We start from the raw sequence: 22,267 nt of genomic DNA, 5'->3' as shown, positions 1-22,267 counted from the left end.
AGATACCCTATATCTAAAAACACACACACACACAGATTTTCAGAGGTGCCTTGGCTTCTGCTGGCCACTGGAAGGAGGATGAAGCCATAGTCCTATCTTTTCCCTGACTTCTTGGGGGTGGCTAGTGCTCTGGAGGGAGTGGTGGGCACTAACAGGGAGCAGTGCTTGTGCTCAAGGGCATGCAGGGACTGCAGTTGTACCTGATCAGTTTTTGGGGAGTGGCTGTCTCAAGTTATTGCCTTGTAAATTAGAGTTACCCTTCGGTTATCCTGATATTCTTGCAATTTTCAGTTGCGAGAGTCGCTTGGTTGAGAATTTGAACAGAGCCATGCCATCATCAACAAACCTAATCATCACCAAATGGCTCTCAGCAATCAGTATGTCCAAAGCCATCTTATCAAATTACATGGCTAAGGTTAAGATAGCCATTGTTTTTTGTTACAGCCATAATCGCATTTGTTCAGTGAAGATTAATGGAATGTCGCTGTTATATAGACATCGATAAAATATTCATGGCTTATTTGTTGCTAAATGAGGATTAATGGTTTTTTTAATGCCACGTTCCTTAGTGTTAAAATACAAATCAGTTATTTCTTGATGCGATTGGTGCTAGCGTTTCACTAATATTCCCCAATGGAATTATGCAATCATTCACAGCAGTAGTCTGGCAACTCTCAGATGAATGTTAGCACCAAAATTTTCAGTTAATGGACTTTAATGTACTCCAGTTGCCAACGCCATTAAACAAACTTATATCAGCAGTGGCCTTATAATAACAGTGCACTCTACACTCTGCTTTCATTTGATTTTCAACTGTGTGAAAAATATGGAATTTGTCTGAGCACAAAATTATTTTGTAATTTTAGGAGAATACATTCAAGCATTAGCCCACAGGAAGTCAGTCATTATCTGTGAATAATGACTGGCTGGTAGCAAACAGCCCAAAGCAAAGCCAAGATTAATTTTGTATCCAAACATCAGCAGTTAAAGTGTGGCCGAGCAGCTGTATTTGTAAATCAGCTGTCACCGAAAATGTCACAAAATGCAGGTCATATTGTGAAGCTGCAATTTTGTTTAACTGAGCATCAATAAATAATTGTAGCATAGTGCTAAACTTAAAATCTGGCTGGCCTTAGGGGACTCATTTCCCATTTGCGAATGAATAACCAGCCTACTGATGGAGAACCCATGCTGAAATAGGGTTTTTTCTGGACTCCTGGATGGTATTTAGAACATTACATATTAATGAAAAGGAAACATAGAAACCTGTTAATGAAGATCTCTTCGGTATTTTACATCTTACTTTGTCAATGTGGAGTTAAATTGGGTATTCTTGCTGGCACAGCATATGGCACTTTTTCTAGATTCTTCCATTCTGTTTAAGTGGAGCAGCAGGGTGAACTTGATAAGATATCAAGCAACTAGCATTTCAGAGTTCTGGCCAGAATCATTTTTGTAATCCATTTCTTCATGTAGCAGAGAAGAGACAACCTGCTACTACGCTGGGAGCAGCAAAGAGAGAATTCCGAGATTTTGCATTTGGGTCTGTGAAGCTGGAGATTAAAGCACCACCATTCCCCACCCTCCTAAACCTTGTTGATGTCCCTTTGTGCATGCGCATAAGGGCCCATTACATTCAAGGCTGTTCTCAGTTGAGAAAGGAAGATACCAATTTTTGGCAGATGTGATGGAAGCTGAGGTTTCAGGAAGTCAACTCCGGCAGCCAACAATGTGGAAGGCTGCTTACCTACTGCTACTAAAGAGATTAGGAGAAGGTTCCCACTGCAGACTGTGTGTCCACTGCAGACTGTGTGTCCATCTATTTGTTTAGATTTATTCGTATATTAAAAAGCAAAATAAATCTATCCCAAGCATCTGCACTTTTAATATATCTTTAAAATCATATTAATCAATGTGAGATAGAGGGCTTGATTAAGATAGGAGTAAATCTTCTCAATCCAGTGGAGTTACATCAGTGAAAACAGATCTGAAAAAAGAATCAGGCCTAACAAGTCCATACCAAGAATGAGTAACTACAGTAAATCAGGTCTTGAAAATGCCTATACTACATTTGGATTTTATAACATTTGAGGAATAAACAATAACGAACATGTCTGCATCATGGTTTCTCAACATTCTACATAAAAACTCTAATATTTTGATATCTGTCAAACACACACATATGGCCCCCCCACTACCATAATCTCAGAGTACTTCACAATCTTTAACTAATTGATCCTTAAGTTACAACACCCCCTAAGTGGCAAGGAAGTGCTATTATACCCATTTTACAGATGGGGAACTGAGGCACAGAGAGACAAGTGACTTGCCCAAGGTCACACAGGAAGTCTGGAGAAGCAGGGACTTGAACTTGAGTCACTGGCCAGAATTCTAATCACCGGGCCATCTTTCCTCTCTGTATTTTGTTGTCAATCAAAAGACATGTAAAAAGAAACTAACAAATGCTGTTCACAACCAGGGATGCTGGAAAATTTTTTATAGTGGGGGTGCTGATGATGGAAACCATGTATAAAGTGTTTGTTATTCTTCTTCAAGCCCGGGGGCATGGCAGCATCCCCAGTACCCCTAGTTCCAGCACCACTGTCCACATAAATATATGCTTAGTAATGTAATCAATGAGTTTAGATCATATTTTACCCTCCTCGTCGATGAGCAGCTGATACAGGAATCCAGCATATCCCAGCCCAATGGGTTTGGAAGAGGGAATGGGAAAAAGATGTCTGCATGATATTCTTCCTCCACTTCTCTCCACCAGGCCTTAGCAAGGGCAGAGATTGTTAAAGATTCATACTTGAGAAAGAGTGGATAAGGACAAGCCGGTGATGGGGCTAAAATGAATGGCTAGAGAGATGGCATGATACCCCCACCAAGCCAGAGAAACTCTGTGGGTAAGTTAATACTGATCCATGAGTCAGCATTAACCTACCCATCTTTACCATCTGAGAGAAAGGACTCACCCCTAGCAGTACAACTTCCATAGAAATCAGCTTGAAAGAGGGCTAAAGAGGGACCTGGAACCCAGTGCCTCACTATATGTTTGTATAGTGTCAGAGCCCGGAATTCCTCTCTCTTGATATGCCCCAACATCACCAGCCCCAAGAGTTCACAAGTCATGGGTCAGACCTCCCACCTCCCCCACAAAGATTGCGTGATTGGAAAAGAATCATGGGATGTTTTATTTAAGAGATTAAATCATGATTTTTGGCCTGTCTCCTGAATTCTGAACTCCTCGGACCAGTGTTGCCAACTGTCACAAGTCTTTAGAAAGGTGATTTTGGCACTTGCTAGAGGGCCCAGCCAACACTGGGGTCCCATTGCACTAGGCACCATACAAACACATAAGAGGTACCAAATCCATCCTGGAAAACTTAGAATCTGGTGCAAAATGTAGTGGTGAGTTTGTGACAGATCCACCAAACTCAGATACACAAGATACCAAATATCCATTAGATGGAACCAACTTTTAATCCTGCCCAGTTCAGCTGGTTTCCTGCAGCTGGAAGGCTCTCAAGCTCATCAGCACAGTCTTGGAGTATCCAGGCCCCATGAGCACTAATGTTACATCTTTGAGAATTAGGCTTGTTTTCTGGCGATACAAGGTTTATTGAATCAATTCTGGCCTCTTTGGAGCTGACACATGCAGTCTTTCTAGTCTCGGGACACCTAGGCAAAATCCTCCAAACACATTCGCAGTCTGCCCCTGGTCTTAAAGGGGTAGCTGCCATTAACCAAAATGCAAACCTGAAAAATGCAACAGTAAAGCAAATATTAACAGTGTCCAAAATCACCTCTCAGTTCAATGTTTTGTGATTACAAAATTGTTTGAACAATTACTCTAGGGTTCTTATATGTACATACCGTACATATTTTTTTGCCCCCACATGGGTCAATCAGCAGCAGATCCACCATACAAACTTCTGCCACTTCAGTTATAGGACAAACCTCTACCAGGAGACACTGCACACACTTTGCTAGTGGGTTACACAAGTATTTGTGGGGCAGTAATGGAATGCCGGGCATCAAGAATCTTTGATTCATTTCCTGGCTCCAGGAGCAGATCGTAGTCTAGAAGCTAAAGACATCAAATATAACAACTCCCCCATCTGGCTTGTTTGTGGGGATTCAACCTGTGACCTTTGGGGATTAAATGTGTATGAGTTACTACCACTCAAGCTAAACAACCTGATCCCTTATCATGTAAGAAGTGGCAATTATATGTGGTCTGTAATAGCCACTGGAGGGTGACGCAGCACCAGACTCTTAGCGTAAATCACAGCAGCACCTAATTTGAGCTGCTACTTGCAAAAAACAAACAAACAAACAAAAACCCTGTGAGATAATGCAGATAAGAGTTGGCTTTAGTATATTAAAGACTGAGGTTCTATTCCCAGCTCTGTCTAAAGTGGCATCATGCCAGCTTTCAATTATCTTAGCTAGTGAATGGCTAGTCATCGTCATCCCCCTGAGATTGCAGTGTGAGGCCTTGCTTCATAATATTTCTTTGCTTAACAGCCCCTAACAACTGTCAGTGAAAGAGCTGGGACTAAAATTCATGGTTTCTGGGCTTTCAGTTTAATGCCTCTTCTGCCTAGATTCTCCCTCTCCCAAGTTGTGTGAAGGCTGGAATCTTTTGCAGCATTGCAAGATTGCCCGCAGCAGGGACCACACCCATCATATCCCCTGCATCACAAGCTGTGGGGAGCTGTGAGGCGCTGCGGATGCCAGGTGGAAGAATCCCCAGTAGGGGACTTGTATCAATCTCCACTTCCTCTGCGCCACCTGAACAGCACAGAAGGAGCGGAACAGGAGCGAAAATCTGCCCTGAAGTATTGATTGTGACCCTTTCACCTTTTGACATATTACGTTGGCCACTCAGACTGAGAAGGTTGGACACAATTGATCCAAATCAAAAAGCAGCCTATAACTCATATAACTACGCAGCATACCCAACCACAAGTGTTCAAAAAAATCAGGAGCCAGGCCCTAAAAAAAAAAAGTAATGATTTTTAGCTTAAGAATCCATGAGATGTTAAAGAAATTGGATTATTTTTATTTGCCTTCCCGATTGAGACTTCAGGGTGCTCTTGGGTCATGTTTTCAAGCTTTTCTCCGTAACACAAGGACTAACAAACGTATTTTTTAGAGAAACTACTAACTGAGAAACTCACCTTTTAACATATTTCCAGGAGCTGGAGAATATAATTGAGTGTGTTGGCAACAGTGAATATAGTACAGTGATGTGTGTTGTTGAAACAAATATGATTTATGCTCATGTTACCCAAACCAGAAAAAAGAGTTTACTACCAGCATAATACTTCCTGATGGGTGGATATTATACACTATAGTCTTACTCAAGCAGAACCATTTACCTTTACTGCCGATCAATAATTTTTCCATTACTATTGCAACAATATAAGTATTACTGGAGTGAAGCTATACAATTATTTCTACATCAGACTAATTCCCCAAAAGCAGTCAATATTTTAAAGTATCTCTAATAGATAGGGATTAGATCTTCCATAGGTCTGAACATGCAGATACTGTGTGAAATAAGAGTAAGAAACTCTTCAGCCGTAAGTTTCTATAATGGCATTAGGTTTTTTTCTTTATTGTGCTTCTAGTTTTCTTCTTTCCTTCACATTTTCCAGGTTTGATTTCTATTTTTAAGGATGTAGGTTTCTGTTAAATATAATCCTGAGTTAAAATAGCCACTCTCTCCACAAATAATCTTCACCCCCAGAAAAAATATGTGCTGGATATCTTCATGGTATTTGAAAGAGTGCAGCTTAATGTCTTATCCTGGATCCCCTGCCCAAATCTCCCACTGATTTCAGTAAGAGATTGAGGAACACAAGAAATGCAAGACCGAAAAGGCAGATTACCTTTCCACTGACAGTGGTGGATGCTGCCTCAGTTTACCCACTAAACAGTCTCCCTCAGGCTGCTCAGGTGATTTGTCCCACCAGCCAGATCAAACAGTCCAAATGAAACAGATGACTATGCTAAAAAAGAAACCTTAATCCTTCTTGGGCCACACCTGCTCTCCTAGGTCTATGCTATGTTCACCCCCCCCCCTTTTTTTATCAGAAGGGTCATACAATACTTCACCCCCTTCCCCCAGGGTGCAGCTCCTCTGAGTGCTTGTCCTTGGTTGCAGGTCTTTCAACACCATAGGACAGCAAGTGCCCTCTCTCTACCATGGGTCATATCCCTAGAATTCTAGACCATGAGCCAGCTGTCCATTGCACTCAAAACAACACTGTTTCACTTTCCCCCAGTCCTTCCAGGGTTGTCAGAGCTCAAGAGCACAGTTAAACACAAGTGAACTCACATACGTTTGTGGTAGGACTCTTCCTCCAGGGAGTCTCTGGCAGGCTGTAGCCCTGTCAATTCCCAAAAGTAAGTTTTTATTACTAGTGTGAAAGCACTGGAGGTCTCCTTTCCCTCAGGAGAGGGGCCAATGGGCAGCAATCACCCAAGCAGTTCCTATCTTCTACCAAGTCCTCCCCAGGAGCTGAGGACTGAAGCCCTGCTCTCTCCCTCCAGTTTGCCACTAACTGAGCTAGGCTTCTTCTTGTTACAGCCTCCCTCCAGGCCTGACATGCCTTTCAGGGGCAACAGGGTTGGACTGCTCTCACCCGGAGCAGTTCCTTAATCCTTGTCTGGAAGTTGTGTGGTTTGTACACTCTGTCACACTGTGGCTGCCCAAATATGGACCAGGCACTGTCTCAGCATACAACAGCCTCCTCACAGAATGAAGAAAAAGTATAACAAAAAAGAGAACAGAAAGGAAATGAGTGAGGAGGAGATTAGTGTTTCTCAACTGTGCTATTGAATGTCTCTTTCATGAATTTTCCTCACCAGGAATCAAATTGATGGGGGTATGGTCATGGTACTCTTCTAAATTTCTCCCCCAAAATAAGATCGTAGGGCTTGGCTCTATCTTAATGGGGGGAGTGTGGAAATGAGTGGTGGTATCTCCCACACACCATCTATTTTTGGTACCAAAATAAGACCTCTCTCACACAGTGAGTTGTGTGGAACTGTGAGCCACACTCTCCATTCTTGAAATTTAACAAAGTTGGCATATATATTACCAACACTGGGCATCTGAGTTAACACCTTGCTGAGATGAATGGGGCAGTTCACACTCTAAGACTTCTCATTCCAGGCTATCAGCATACGTCTCTGTGTCAGTTAACCTCAAAATTCAAAACTGAGTGTTTCTTCACAACTTCACTCACTGTAACAACTTGAGACTTCCTTTGTTTTTTAATGAAATCTGAGATTCTGGAGCACCAGATAGCAGGTTCAACAAGGTACTGGGATATAGGCATATATCCTGCCCTTCACCTACTTCAAGTATAAGGACTCATAGTGTGGAACATTGGCACAGACATAGACAACTCTCTGTCTCTTCCATCTCCCTCCATATTAGATTTTTTTCTATAGCTTCCATCCCCACAGTATCTAAACACTGGAAAATCCACTGTATTATACACAAGGAGCTAAATTTTCAAAAAATACATGTATAGTTGTAGACCTAATTTCTGGACACAAGTCAATTACTATGACTGTACTCACAATTACAGTAATTACATGAGCAAATGACCAGTTTCATGTGTAACTAACCATTTGCATGAGCAGTTTGACTGTGTGCAAAATCATGGTAATTGTGTGAACATTTTTTCTGAAAACTTAGACCAATATGCCACCTTGTGACAATGCAAGTGATCCTGGAAGCCAAGTACAGGAACTCCGGAGGATTTCCCACAATTTTAAACTGAATACTGAAAGTATCTTCTCTTGTCACCTGGGTGTACTTTTCAGTGAGACATGATCTCACTGCTTTTATTATGCAGGAAAGGCTTTGGAGTCTATGGCCATGTGTTTCACAATTTGACTGTCAGGTTCCTGAGAAGGGCAGTCAGGGCCAAGGGTCAGAGCAGAGTCAAACCTGAGGCTGAGTAGTGGAGAAGTTTCAGGCCAGTGTCAATACCAAAGATCAGAATCAAAGTCAGCTTTCAGGGTCTACGTCAGACGGTGATGTCCCAAACAAGGCAAGGACAAAGGCAGGAGTTCACAAGCAGGAATGATTATGGCAGCTACAGAAGACCCATACTGCTGCCTGAACATTTTCTTAACTGCCCCTTGGCTTTAAATAAGGCAGGGAGCCAATCAGCAGCAATGAGGTTGCTGCCTATCATACCCCTTGAGGTGGGACTTCTCATGGCCTGTGTCCACCAAGTCATGGGTAGTGGAGTGCAAGCTAGTTATTGCTACTGCTGTGTGGCAGCATAGTTTGCTACCTAGCAGTTCTGCAGGCCTAGGTTCAAGAATTTAGGCTTTACATTGACATCTGTGCTAGTAGTAATGCTGTCACTCTTATGGCCATAAAAATGCTGACAAACATATCTATGCTGCATTCTTGTTTTTTATTCATTTTAAATTAATTTGCTTTGTCTTTGCTTGTCCCCCTTTTGTGTTTGCTTTCTCTAAATATTTTAAATGCATTTATTATCTGTCTTGGTTATTAAATAGTCTCCCTCAAGAACCACCCAAGTATTTAAAAATAGAAACAGGACAATAGTCATCCCTGTCTCTCTTCCTGCGCTACAGGCGGTTAGGTAAAATGACTTGTTTAGTTTACAGGAATGCTCATTTATGATTGTATGTGTGTGTGTAGGTATATTTTGTGTATGTGTGAGAGAGAGAGTGTGCAGAAATTAATGAAGGCAAGATAAATTGAAGAATTGACTTAAGCATTTAGTTCTGCAAGAGGTTAGTACTTACCTTGACCGTGTGAAAGAGGAGGTCACTCATCAGAGCAATAATTGTTGTCTCTGCAATACATTCTTGCCTGAAATTGCTTTTTAAAAAACTTTCCCTTTATTTTTTTAGTAGTTTACGTTTAACACAGTACTATACTGTGTTAAATGTGCACAGTATTTGCTTTCTTTTGTCTCTGCTACCTGATTGCATACTGCCAGTTCCAAATGAGGCATGTGGTTGACTGGTCAGTTCATAACTTTAATGTTCGTAACTCTGAGGTTCTACCTTATGTCAAAATGGCATTAGCTGTTTCTGAGTCACCGATAACTGAGAAGAAAATAATCTTGAATGTTTATGGATCAATCTCCTCACAGATAAAGCACAAGATGGGGTATTATTTGGTGTCTGCTACAGACCACCAGATCATACTAGGGAACAGGATGACCACCTCCTTACACATCTATCTATAAAGCATGGCGGGGGGGGGGGGAAAGCTTGCATGATCATGGGACACTTCAAATTGAGTGATATATGCCGGAGGTCTCATGCTGCCACTATTAAATATCTTCGGAATTCTAAACATTATAGATAATTTCCTAACTCAAAAAATGTTACAGCGAACACAGGGGTATTCTTTATTAGACCTTGTCTTAACAGATAAAGAGGAACTGATCACAGAACTAAAAATTAATGGTAGCTTAGGTACAAGTGATCATGATATGAACACATTTATAATGTGCAAGTAGAATAAAGTCCAAACCAGTAATATATATACTTAGTGCTTTAGTAGGGCCAATTTTACAAAGCTGAAAACAATGATGAGCCAAATCAGCAGGAAGGAAGAAATTAATCGGAAAAATGTGACTGATAAATGGAAATAACTTAACACCTCACTAGGAAGCCCAAAAAGCCACCATCCCACAATCAAGGGAAAAGGTTGTACTAGTTAAAAATCTGACCTGGTTTAGAGGGAAAATGAAGGCAGATTTTATATATATAACAAATGGAAGAAAGGGGAAGTTGATAGTAATGAATATAAATCAGATGTCAGGAATTATAGAAAATTGATAAAGGAAGTAAAGGGCACAAGGAGAATCTATGGCCAGCAGAGTTAAGGAAAATAAGGAGGGTTGTTTTTTTTAAAAAAAAGATGTTATGAACAAAAGAAACCTGAAACAATTATATTAGTCTATTAGTAGATAGAAATGGTAGAATTATCACTAATAATGAACAAAAAGTAGAAGAGTTCAATACATATTTCTGTTCTATATTTGGGGGAAAACAGATGATATAGTCTCATCATATGGTGCTGATAATACACTTTTCATTCCACTAGTATCTCTGGAGGATATTAAACAGAAACTACTAAAGTTGGATCTTTTTTAAATCAGCAAACATGCATACAAGAGTTTTTTCAAAAAGATTGCTGAAGAGCAAGCTGGAATATTAATGCTGATTTTCCGTAGGTCTTGGGGCACTGAGGAAGTTCCAGAAGACTGGATGAAAGCTAATGTTGTGCTAATTTTTCAAAAGGATAAACGGGATGACCTGGTAATTATCGGCCTGTCAGCCTGATATCAATCCCAGGCAAAATAATGGACCTGCTGATCTTGTACTTACTTAATAAAGAATTAAAGGAGGGTAATGTAATTAATACAAATCAACATAGGTTTATGGAAAATAGATCCTTTCAAATTTACTTGATTTATTTTTATGAGATTATAAATGTGGCTGACAAAGATTATAGTGTTGACCTAATAGACTTCTATTAGGCGTTTGACTTGATACCACACAACATTTTGATTAAAAAACTAGAATGATATAAAATTAACATGGCATCATTAAATTAATTCAAAACTGGCTGACCAGGATGACCTTTACAAATGTTTGTTGAAGGCTCAATGTAGGCTAATATTGATATTGTAGCTGAAACTGACTAGTTCAATTCAAACCCTTCAAAGCATAACATTTTGAATTGGTAACTGAAGTACAAGCCTTCTCATTGTAAACAGGGAAATATCATCAAGCGGGTGTGTTTTCAGTGGAGTCCTGCAGGGATCGATTCTTGACCGTATGCTATTTAACATTTTTATCAGTGACCTGGAAGAAAACATAATATTATCATTGATAAAGTTCGCAGATAACACAAAAATTGGGAGAATGATAAATAATGAAGAGGACAGCTCACTGATTCAAAGCTATCTGAATCACCGGGTAAACTTGGCGCAAGCAAACAATATGTATTCCAATACAGTTAAATGTAAATGTATACATCTAGGAACAAAGAATGTAGGCCATACTTATAGGATGGGGGACTTTCTCCTGGAAGGTAATGACTCTGAATAAGATTTGGGGGTTGTGGGAAATAATCTGCTGAACATGAGCTCCCAGCGTGATGCTGTGGCCAAAAGAGCTAATCCAATTCTAGGCTGCAAAAACAAGAATTGAGTAGGAGTAGAGAGGTTATTTTACTTCTGTATTTAGCACTGGTCCACCGTTGCTGACATACTGTGTCCAGTTCAAGAAGGATGTTGATAAAGTGGAGAGGGTTCAGAGACGAGCCAGAAGATTGATTAAAGAATTAGAAAACATGCCTTGTAGTGATCGAGTCAAGGAGCTCAATCTAGTTAGCTTAACAAAGAGACGGTTAAGGGGTGACTTGATTACAGTCTGTAATATCTACATTGAGAATATTTAGTAATGGGCTCTTCAGTCTAGCAGAGAAAGGTAAAACATGATCCAGTGTTTGGAAGACAAAGCTAGACAAATTCAGACTGGAACTAAGGCATACATTTTTAGCAGTGAGAGTTATTAACCACCGGAACAATCTACCAAGGGTCATGGTGGATTCTCCATCAGTGTCAATTTTTAAATCAAGATTGGATGTTTTTTCTAAAAGAGATGCTCTAAGAATTATTTTGTGGAAGTTCTATGGCTGTGTTATACAGGAGGTCAGACTAGGTGGTCACAATGGTCCCTTCTGGCCTTGGAATTTATAAATAGAGAGAAAAACAGCTGGAGCATTTGGAACAACATACAGCAAGTTCAACATACAGTTCAAACACTATACATATTTGCAATGCAAAAAAAATTCTCTCCACATTTCAAGCAGTACAAATGTTTAAGAGAATCTGGATTGATTTGATTGTATCTTCCCAACACAGAAGCTTCTTATTTTGCCATCTGGTGATGTATAAAAGGTGAACAAAACAGAATTATTTGTGCAGAAATTAGATGGAAAAGTTTCTAGAAGAAAAAGCCTGTGCACAGCAGAAATAGACAGAGTCAAGGACAGAATTCTTGAGCATCTGTTACAATATTTTAAGACTCGGCCTCTTGCAGCTTTGGGACACATCAGCAGTGCCGAGAATTGATGAGAGACAAGAAAATGTCTCTGCCAGGAATCAGGAGAACAAGAAAGCAATTGTCTAAGAGGCCATACACTGTAAATAGACCAGGATGACCTTTACAAATATTTGTACAAGGCTCAATACACATGTGGGCTTATATTGATACTACAGCTGCAATTGACAAGTTTAGTTCAAACCTTTCAGAGCATAACACTTTGAATTGGAAAACTGCAGCACAAGATCTGCATATCTAACAGGACTGGCCAATTTTCAGCACCTATTAAAGTCAGTGGGAGTTGCGGGTGCTCAGCACCTCTGAAAATGAGCCACCTTATAGCAAATATTTTTATACTCTTTGTAGATAGGGTACCAGATGTCCTGATTTTATAGGGATAGTCCCGATTTTTGGGTCTTTTTCCTATATAGGCTCTTATTACCCCCCACCCCCATCCTGATTTTTCACACTTGCTGTCTGGTCACCCTATTTGTAGATAATTTAGTGCTGGTGAAAGGTGAGTGACTGATAACCCAGCAGAATGATCTAAAAGGAACAAGCAATGCAATTGTCCAGCCAGGCAATGGATGTGGTTTAATTAGACCGCAACTTTATTCACCTAAAATATCTGGGAGTCCCCAGCTATAAATTGTACAGTGCAGATCATCACTATTTAATAATTATTTTCACATAATCTCCAATTTGGTCCCAGACATCCCATTGCTAGAATCTCAGCATCCTCCTCTTGCATGAGGCTAAAGGGGCTATAAAAGGGGTACCCTGAATCCCACTGCCTCTGCTCCCCTAAAGGGGGGCTAGTAAAAAGAGGACCGTCAGCTTCCTGCTGTACCAAATGTCGGAGCCTGAACCCCACTTCCTTTGCTCCCTTAAGAGGGAGGCTAGAAAAAAAGAGTCCACTGTACTAGTCATAGGAGACTCAAAACCCCCTTCCTCAGCTGGCTTAAGGGATGCCATCCTTGAACTCCTTTTCCAATCCCTTTTATCCAATAACCATATTCCTGCCTTATCAGGTACTGCACTGGACATCTGCCACAAGGAGTGTGGAATTTAGCTTGGCTGCCACCCCTCACCCCGCACCACTGGGTTCCTAGATATTTATTGATTGCTTCCTTAATATAAGACAAAAATATATCTGCTTCACTGTCAGATAGGACTACCCCATCCTCCCTGAATAACTCAGGTGACCACTAACGTATATCCAGATTAGGAATTACCAACCCCCCTTGGTTACATATGAATTTAGCTAACTCCCTATTCACCCCTCCTGATCATATTGACCAGTGGTGCCTTCACAGTCCCCTGTCACATCCCGTGCTGCAACATCAGATCAAATAACACAACTTGGAACAGTCTGTAATAAATCAACCAATTCAATTCTCAAAACGATAAATTCCAGCATGCATCATGTTCCATCTTGATTTTATCCTGGCTCAGGATGGGCAGGTTTAAGGCAGCCTGTAGTTCATTAGTCAATATGCCCACAGCCATTTTTATAGGCTTCTTCCACCAGTAGGCCAGATCCATCAGTCCCATTGTCAGGATAGCTGGTGATTGTATCTTACGGAGGAGAAAACCCTGTAATCCCTCAGTAACTAGCATTGCTAGTAATGAGTGAGCTGCAATGGTCAGATAGTCAAATTTAGGTTTACAAAAACACGTTCTGGTTCAGATTTATCTGTGGTTTCAGCATGCAGGACATTTAAGCAGCGTTCATTTGGAACTCTCTTTCATGCACTAGCTTCATACTTCCTGCAATGGGATATGGTTGACTTCTGGATTTTCAAAATTTTGCCCAATTTACTAGCAAAACTGAAACATTGACTTGTTTGAGTCCTTAATGGCTTGTTCTTGACAGGTGCCAAGCACCTACAGCATTGAGTGAAGTTGATAGGAATGGTGAGTGGTTTTAACCTCTCAGAGCCAGGCCTTACATGAGAACATTTAAGACACTTAACAACTGTGCCATGCATTATAGTGTTGAGATCAGATGTACTTATTTATAGGTGTGTATTAAGCTTGTCACAAACTAATTTAAATTAATTCTCCTTGGTAATTTCCCAACTAATAACCATTCTTTATTACTTGAATAATTGACATTCATGATGAGAGTCAGATTTGTTTTTTTAATTAACATTAATCTTAATGAGCTTTATAGAAACAATCATGCCTCTTGGTGAAAGTGACATAGATCTGGAAACCAGGAAAAATGCCAAACAACAGTTTCACAGCAAGCAGTTAACGTCTCAACAAAATTCAATTGTTTGATGTAACTATCTTATATTCTCTCTTCTTGCTGGTCCAGTTGTAAAGGCTTATGGAGAATTAGAGAGAATGAGGTGTAACCACAGGCATGGAACGTCAAATCTGGAAAGTCCTTTTCTTTTTCATAGAGAATCAGGGAGAATCTGTAACTTTATCTACTTTGACATCAGTTGGTGAGCTGATAACGGAGCTGACTTGAACACCATGTGGGGGAAGGAGCCTTCTTGAGCAGCTCTGTTGTGTGCTTTATTGGAAGTAACTGCTTAAAATCCCACATGGAGAAGCTTGTCAACAGCAGCAGAGAAACTAGAAAACAGGATAATAAATTCCAGGAGAACTAACAGCCTCAGTCCCCAATAAGAGCGTCAGACCAAGCGAGTCTGGAGAAGGAAGCCATGATAATTCCAAGAGGCCCATAGTTATCCTGTTTTTTCCCATCCCATTAGCCCACAGTATTGTCAATCCTAAGAGTAGTTCAAAGATCAGGAGTCACAGTCCAGAAAACAATTGAGATTGGCCTAGAAGTCATGAGATGTTATAAATAAAAAGTAAATTGTGGGTTTAGTCTGTCGTCTGGATTTTGTACATCCCCCTTCCCACGTGTGTGTGTGTGACAATTCAAACCTAAATGCATATGAACATTCACGTACAAATATGTAGCCCCCTGCTCCCTGACCCCATCCCGATCCCCTGTGTGTCTGTTCCCCAGCTCCCCCCACCCTAGCATTCCAGGCACCCTGGCTCTTCCCCAGCCTCTCCCCCATAACCCCACCTCAGCAGTCGCCCTCTTCCCCAGCCCCCTTTCCCTCCTGGAAGGCTCCTGTAGCTGCCACCTGTCTCCAGCCTGCAGAGACACGGGGGTTCCTGGACCATGGCAGGAGGGGCCAAGTCTGCTGATGATGAACTTGAGGAGGGGGGCACCTCTAATGTGCTGCACTTTCTCTGTGGCTCTGCCCTGCTCAGAGTGTACAGGGGCACCCTGGTACTGAAGCACAAGTGATAACAGCATCCTCTAGAGGCCAAAGTGGGGAAGTGCATCCCACTCATGCAAAATTCCTGAGATGCCTGTAGTTGTTTGCAAGATTGTGAGCACCCCCAGAAATGGCCCAACATTGCAATACTCACAATAATATCACGAGTGTTGGCAACACAGAATTTCCAGGCTATTTTCCAGAAGAATTTCCATCAACATGGATAATTATTCCCAGAATAGGCTCTCTTCTTGCTCCCTCTGCTGGCATGAGCCTCCAGAAGTTAAAGGCTGATAAAGATATAACTATCATACAAGCTTTAATGATTTTCCTCTTTCTGCTTTTCTATACTAACAATCTTCTTACAGAAGTGACATCAGAGTCAATGAGTTCTCCAACTTCCTGAGAAATCATAGTCCCCTTACTAATTTTTTTGGGGAGGGAGAAATAAAGCAGTTCCCTTCCTGTCAGTTGTGTTTCTAAGCTTTGGGGTCTAGTCTTGTAAGCTGCCGAGCACCCTAAGCTGCCAAGAAAGTCACTCAGAGTTGAGGGCCCTTAGAACGTCACAGGAGGTGTTCAGCATATGCAGGGCTGGACCCTTATATTGTACAAAACATTAATGATGTGACTAGGGGAAATCGAGGCACTTTGCAGACCTCACAGAAAGGCTTCAGAGACTCTCTTTGGGAGCTAGCACCACAGTTCAAGAACCTCGGAATTAAGTCAATTTCCATCTCAGTCCATGACACAAGGAAGAAAGGAGAGCAGCAGAATATGGACCCTGGACTTCAGAAAAGCAGACTTTGACTCCCTCAGGGAACAGATGGGCAGGATCCCCTGGGAGAATAACATGAAGGGCAAAGGGGTCCAGGAGAGCTGGCTGTATTTTAAAGAATCCTTATTGAGGTTGCAGGAACAAACCATCCCGATGTGTAGAAAGAATAGTAAATATGGCAGGCGACCAGCTTGGCTAAACAGTGAAATCCTTGCTGATCTTAAATGCAAAAAAGAGGCTTATAAGAAGTGGAAGATTGGACAAATGACCAGGGAGGAGTATAAAAATATTGCTCAGGCGTGCAGGAGTGAAATCAGGAAGGCCAAATCACACTTGGAGTTGCAGTTAGCAAGAGATGTTAAGAGTAACAAGAAAGGTTTCTTCAGGTATGTTAGCAACAAGAAGAAAATCAAGGAAAGTGTGGGCCCCTTACTGAATGAGGGAGGCAACCTAGTGACCGACGATGTGGAAAAAGCTAATGTACTCAATGATTTTTTTGCCTCTGTCTTCACGCACAAGGTCAGCTCCCAGATTGCTGCACTGGGCAGTACAGCATGGGGAGAAGGTGACCAGCCCTCTGTGGAGAAAGAAGTGGTTCGGGACTATTTAGAAAAACTGGACGTGCACAAGTCCATGGGGCCGGATGCGCTGCATCCGAGGGTGCTAAAGGAGTTGGCGGGTGAGATTGCAGAGCCATTAGCCATTATTTTTGAAAACTCATGGCGATCGGGGGAGGTCCCAGATGACTGGAAAAAGGCTAATGTAGTGCCCATCTTTAAAAAAGGGAAGAAGGAGGATCCGGGGAACTACAGGCCAGTCAGCCTCACCTCAGTCCCTGGAAAAATTATGGAGCAGGTCCTCAAGGAATCAATTATGAAACATTTAGAGGAGAGGAAAGTGATCAGGAACAGTCAGCATGGATTCACGAAGGGGAAGTCGTGCCTGACTAACCTAATTGCCTTCTATGATGAGATAACTGGCTCTGTGGATGAGGGGAAAGCAGTGGATGTGTTATTTCTTGACTTTAGCAAAGCTTTTGATACGGTCTCCCACAGTATTCTTGCCACCAAGTTAAAGAAGTATGGGCTGGATGAATGGACTGTAAGGTGGATAGAAAGCTGGCTAGATCGTCGGGCTCAACGGGTAGTGATCAATGGCTCCATGTCTAGTTGGCAGCCGGTTTCAAGTGGAGTGCCCCAAGGGTCGGTCCTGGGGCCGGTTTTGTTTAATATCTTTATTAATGATCTGGAGGATGGTGTGGACTGCACTCTCAGCAAGTTTGCAGATGACACTAAACTAGGAGGCGTGGTAGATACACTAGAGGGTAGGGATCGGATACAGAGGGACCTAGACAAATTAGAGGATTGGGCAGAAAAAAACCTGATGAGGTTCAACAAGGACAAGTGCAGAGTCCTGCACTTAGGACGGAAGAATCCCATGCACTGCTACAGACTAGGGACCGAATGGCTAGGTAGCAGTTCTGCTGAAAAGGACCTAGGGGTCACAGTGGACGAGAAGCTGGATATGAGTCAACAGTGTGCTCTTGTTGCCAAGAAGGCTAACGGCATTTTGGGCTGTATAAGTAGGGGCATTGCCAGCAGATCGAGGAACGTGATCGTTCCCCTTTATTCGACATTGGTGAGGCCTCATCTGGAATACTGTGTCCAGTTTTGGGCCCCACACTACAAGAAGGATGTGGAAAAATTGGAAAGAGTCCAGCGGAGGGCAACAAAAATGATTAGGGGTCTGGAGCACATGACTTATGAGGAGAGGCTGAGAGAACTGGGATTGTTTAGTCTCCAGAAGAGAAGAATGAGGGGGGATTTGATAGCAGCCTTCAACTACCTGAAGGGGGGTTCCAAAGAGGATGGAGCTCGGCTGTTCTCAGTGGTGGCAGATGACAGAACAAGGAGCAATGGTCTCAAGTTGCAGTGGGGGAGGTCCAGGTTGGATATCAGGAAAAACTATTTCACTAGGAGGGTGGTGAAACACTGGAATGCGTTACCTAGGGAGGTGGTGGAGTCTCCTTCCTTGGAGGTTTTTAAGGCCCGGCTTGACAAAGCCCTGGCTGGGATGATTTAGCTGGGAATTGGTCCTGCTTTGAGCAGGGGGTTGGACTAGATGACCTCTTGAGGTCCCTTCCAACTCTGATATTCTATGATTCTATGATTCTATGATTCCATGGAAGAGATTTATTTGTATTGGACTTCACTTTTGGAAGCCGCCCTTTAAAAAACAAAAAGGAAATATAAAAATCTTGTGACACCCAAAACACTGCTCAGTAATGATGAAAAATATAACTGAAGAATCATTACCATTCTAACTAGGAGTTCAAAAACCCCACAATCAAAGAGAACCAGCCAAGATGATCTTTGATGGCTCTTTCAGGATATATTCATTTAGTCACTGTTATAGAATACAGAAATCATTAACCATATACTTTTGACCAGTACAGTAAAGTTCCCAGTTTAAAGACATTGAACCAGATTCTGCTTCAGTTATCAACGTAAATCTGGAATAACTCCACTGATTTCAGTGGAGGTACTCCATCTTTACACTAGTGTACCTGAGAGCAGAAATTTGGTCCCATCCACAATGTAATATCTGCACTATAAAGAGAAACCTGTAATTGGTACTATTGGTCACTAGAGTGAGTAAGTGCTTGATATTCTTCGATATTAAGTTGTGCAAATCATTCAGACTTATCCAGTGGAGATGTCAGATATAAAGCAACATCTTGTGTAGAAATACTTATCAGTGTGATGTGCTGCATCACTTCTGAGAACCACAACACTGTTCTATTATTAAAACTTTCACTAACTAAACACTACATGAAGTGGCAAAATAAGCTATTTTCCATGCTAGTATGATGTGATCAGAAATTATTGCTGTGTTGAGGTGCTATACAATGAGCCAGAACTAGTCAACTAACAACCCTGAACATGAGAGGGAGTTTCAGATCAACAATTTTTTCTTAAGCCTCTGGCCAGTGTTTAGCAGGCAGATGGATACAAGCAGTTCTAGGTTACAAATAACAAGATTAAATGGATTACCTGACGGAGACTCAGCATTTCATGAATTTCTGTGGAGTCTCTAAATTGTGACAGACTTCTCCTATTCTATCCTAATAGGGAATTCATTAGTGTCACAATTCTCCCAGCCTCAACTTCCACAGCTACACTCTCAGGGTATGTCTACACTACGAAATTAGTTCGAATTTATAGAAGCCGGTTTTATAGAAATCGGTTTTATACAGCTGATTGTGTGTGTCCCCACATAAAATGCTCTAAGTGCTCTAGTCGGCGGACCGCGTCCACAGTACCGAGGCTAGCGTCGACTTCTGGAGCATTGCACTATGGGTAGCTATCCCACAGCTATCCCACAGTTCCCGCAGCCTCCGCCGCCCATTGGAATTCTGGGTTGAGATCCCAATGCCCGGATGATGCAAAACAGTGTCGCAGGAGGTTCTGGGTACATGTCGTCAGGCCCCTCCCCCTCCGTCACAGCAACGGCAGACAATAGATTCGTGCCTTTTTACCTGGGTTACCTGTGCAGACAACATACCACGGCAAGCATGGAGCCCGCTCAGCTCAGCTGAGCTCACCGTCACCATATGTCCTCTGGGTGCCGGCAGACGTGGGACTGCATTGCTACACAGCAGCAGCTGCTAACTGCCTTTTGGCGGTAGACGGTGTAGCATGACTAATAGCCGTGGGGCTGGCAGCCGTAGGGCTGCATTGCACCAGCCCCTTGCCTTTTGGTAGAAGATGGTATATTATGACTGGTATCCGTCGTCGTCATACTGCAGTGGCTGTCAATCATGGGCACCTGGGCAGACATGCTACTGTCTCGCTGATGGTGGCTATCAGTCGTAGTATACTATTTTCTGCCAATTGCCCAGTATTGTCTGCTAAGCACCCAGAAGAGGCCGAGGGCGATCTGGGTGCTGGCAGACGTGGGGCTGGCAGACGTGGGGCTGCATTGCTACACAGCAGCAGCCCTTTGCCTTTTGGTAGAAGATGATATATTACGACTGGTATCCATCGTCATCGTACTGCAGAGGCTATCAGTCATGCTGCACCGTTGGCTGCCAGCTTAAGATGTAAAAAATAGATTTGTTCTGTATTCATTTGCTTCCCCTTCCTCCGTGAAATCAACGGCCTGCTAAGCCCAGGGTTTTCAGTTTAATCTTTGGGGGGACCATTCTGTGTGACAGTTGTTTGTGTTTCTCCCTGATGCACAGCCACCTTTCTTGATTTTAATTCCCTGTACCTGTACGCCATGTCGTCACTCGGCCCTCCCTCCCTCCCTCCTTCTCCTGGTCCGTCAGATACTAGTTTCGCGCCTTTTTTCTGACCAGGCGCCATAGCTAGCACTGGGATCATGGAGCCCGCTCAGATCACCGCGGCAATTATGAGCACTATGAACACCACGCGCATTGTCCTGGAGTATATGCAGAGCCAGGACATGCCAAGGCGAAACCCGGACCAGCCGAGGAGGCGATTGCAGCGCGGCGAAGAGAGTGATGAGGAAATTGACATGGACATAGACCTCTCACAAGGCACAGGCCCCAGCAATGTGGAAATCATGGTGTCACTGGGGCAGGTTCATGGCGTGGAACGCCGATTCTGGGCCTGGGAAACAAGCACAGACTGGTGGGACCGCATCGTGCTGCAGGTGTGGGACGATTCCCAGTGGCTGCAAAACTTTCGCATGCGTAAGGGCACTTTCATGGAACTTTGTGACTTGCTTTCCCCTGCCCTGAAACGCCAGGATACCAGGATGAGAGCAGCCCTCACAGTTGAGAAGCGAGTGGCAATAGCCCTGTGGAAGCTTGCAACACCAGACAGCTACCGGTCAGTCGGGAATCAATTTGGAGTGGGCAAATCCACGGTGGGGGCTGCTGTGATCCAAGTTGGCAGGGCAATGAAAGACCTGGTGATATCAAGGTAGTGACTCTGGGCAACGTGCAGGCAATAGTGGATGGTTTTGCTGAAATGGGATTCCCAAACTGTGGCGGGGCCATACACGGAACCCATATCCCTATCTTGGCACCGGAGCACCAAGCCACCGACTACATAAACCGCAAGGGGTACTTTTCAATGCTGCTGCAAGCCCTGGTGGATCACAAGAGACGTTTCACCAACATCAACGTGGGATGGCCGGGAAAGGTACATGATGCTCACGTCTTCAGGAACTCTGGTCTGTTTCGAAAGCTGGAGGAAGGGACTTTCTTCCCAGACCAGAAAGTAGCCGTTGGGGATGTTGAAATGCCTATCGTGATCCTTGGGGACCCAGCCTACCCCTTAATGCCATGGCTCATGAAGCCGTACACAGGCAGCCTGGACAGTAGTCAGGACTTGTTCAACTACAGGCTGAGCAAGTGCTGAATGGTGGTGGAATGTGCATTTGGACGTTTAAAAGTGCGCTGGCGCAGCTTACTGACTCGCTCAGACCTCAGCGAAAAGAATATCCCCATTGTTATTGCTGCTTGCTGTGCGCTCCACAATATCTGTGAGAGTAAGGGGGAGACATTTATGGCGGGGTGGGAGGTTGAGGCAACTCGCCTGGCTGCTGATTACGTGCAGCCAGACACCAGGGCGGTTAGAGGAGCACAGCAGGGCGCGGTGCGCATCAGAGAAGCTTTGAAAACGAGTTTTGTGACTGGCCAGGCTACTGTGTGAAACTTCTGTTTGTTTCTCCTTGATGAACCCTCCAACCCCCCCCCCCGACCCGGTTCACTCTACTTCCCTGTAAACCAACTACCCCACCCCACCCTCCCCTCCCCAATTCGAGCACCGCTTGCAGAGGCAATAAAGTCATTGTTTTTTCACATTCATGCATTCTTTATTAATTCCTCACAGAAGTAGGGGGATAATTGCCAAGGTAGCCTGGGATGGGTGGGGGAGGAGGGATGGAAAAGGACACACTGCATTTTAAAACTTTAACTCTTATTGAAGGCCAGCCTTCTGATGCTTGGGCGATCATCTGGGGTGGAGTGACTGGGTGGCCAGAGGCCCCCCCACCGTGTTCTTGGGCGTCTGGGTGAGGAGGCTATGGAACTTGGGGAGGAGGGCTGTTGGTTAAACAGGGGCTGTAG

Source organism: Trachemys scripta, chromosome 3 (assembly GCF_013100865.1).
Source record: "Trachemys scripta elegans isolate TJP31775 chromosome 3, CAS_Tse_1.0, whole genome shotgun sequence".
Taxonomy (NCBI): Eukaryota; Metazoa; Chordata; order Testudines; family Emydidae; genus Trachemys; species Trachemys scripta.
Note: the sequence above shows the minus strand (reverse complement) of the source record.